The sequence below is a fragment of the Corapipo altera genome, unplaced genomic scaffold (assembly GCF_003945725.1).
Source record: "Corapipo altera isolate COAL_440 unplaced genomic scaffold, ASM394572v1 104, whole genome shotgun sequence".
Classification (NCBI taxonomy): domain Eukaryota; kingdom Metazoa; phylum Chordata; class Aves; order Passeriformes; family Pipridae; genus Corapipo; species Corapipo altera.
In genome coordinates, this window is record NW_020884920.1 from 3,126,758 (window position 1) to 3,128,558 (window position 1,801).

A 1,801-nucleotide genomic window follows, 5' to 3' on the forward strand; every position below is an offset into this window, starting at 1 on the left:
ATTTAGTTAATTGCAAAGAAACAATTACAAAGGAACTTGGCAAACTCTCTCTAATCACAGCAAGACCTATTTGCAGTCCAGTAAGTTCAGCAAATTAGCAAATAAGTGAATACAAAAAGGAAAGAGTCACACAGCTCAAATTCCACTTTTTTGGTTTGTTTTGTCACTCATAGTTTCTGTTTAATTATTTAAGGTATTTCTTCATAACATTCTGGTACATTTTGTATAATAATGAAGGTTTACTAGCATGGAAATGCAATATGTGGCTATTAAATATCTGCCTAGAGAGAGAAGAAAACTGCCAGTTCTGTGAGTAAATTATAGAGAGCCTGCTCAGGAAAAATTTCCAGGTTAGATAAATAGAAGGTTCTGCCACAATTTGTGTAAGATCCAAATAAGGATTATTGCTAGATAATGGCAATGCTAAGCAATGTTTGTGCACAATGTTGTACTACAGGCATTCATGGACAATCCCATTTATTAAGAGCTATTCTAATTTTCCACGCATATACCTAGAGGCCATTCAAACACAGCCTTTTTAAAACCAGCACTGTAACCAAGTGACAGATTTTACAGTATTTCATCCCTGAAGTCATATTGCAGCAAGAACCTTCAAGCTCTGTTACATTAGTGAAGCAGAGATGACGGGCTGAGGAAGGGAGAGGAGTGAGATCCAGGTGTGGGATTATCTGGCTGTTAGAGAGGGGAGTAAGACAGCCCTTGACAATGGACATGATGTCCCTCCTGGTTCTTCCCAGACCATTTTGAGCATCAAGATTTTATGACACATCTGTTCACACTACCAACAATAGAAGCCCTAAAGGGGCTTCTGTGGTAGCTGGCACAATGTGTCTGTGAGGCGTATTGGCAAAATCCTCCCAAACAGAAGGGGAGCTGTTACAGTCCAAGCAACACCTTGGCAGAGGAAGGTTGTTTATACACAGCTCTAGTGAGGGGAACAACACAAACGCTGTCCTGGAGACCAGTGGGAATCCACACACTGATTTGAAAAAGGTGATTGGGAAATTGGGAAAGACAGGCAGTGAGAGGGGCAAGGGGAGCAACTTAACCAGTGGACTACAACAGAGTGTAAATAGGAAGAACATAGCAACACTCACCATTCAAGGCTATTCCTTTGTGCACAGCAAGGACAGAACAAGTGCTAAAAGCCACATATAACCAAGAGCCATGTGCCTTACACACACCTGTAAACAGGGCAAACATCTGTAGGGTGATGTCAGTGCTGTCTCTACCAGCAGAGAAGCACTTCAGCAAACATTAGAAGGAAACATCAGAGGAACTGATGCAGCACCTGACCACCAACCACACCCGAAAACCCTCCCACCAATAACCCCGAGTTTAACATGGAAATGTTGCTCTTTGCAGGTCTCAGTGGTGCCCATCAAATGAAACCTTTTTTCCCTCTTTAAAAGTTCATATGGGAAAGCAATTCATCAGCTGACAAACCTTCCATAAACAGATGCTGCAGAGCTTGCAAGAGTCAAGGGCATTCTGACTTCAGATGAAGACAAATTATGATTTAATACAACTACAAACATTTAATTGCTTTCAACTGAATTCAAGGCTAGTCTGCTCCAGGAAACCGTATCAAAACTTTTCCATTCATGCCTCATGGATTACCTCCAGTGTTTAGGATTTAAAACCAAAATTGGTCCTAAGAAATCCAGAGAATATGTCAGTAGAGCAGAGAAGGAAGAATAAAAAAGTGAAATTAGTTAATATATTCATCAAACACAGATTATTTCATCTTGTACTCTTATAGCTGTTTTAGTCCTGCAAC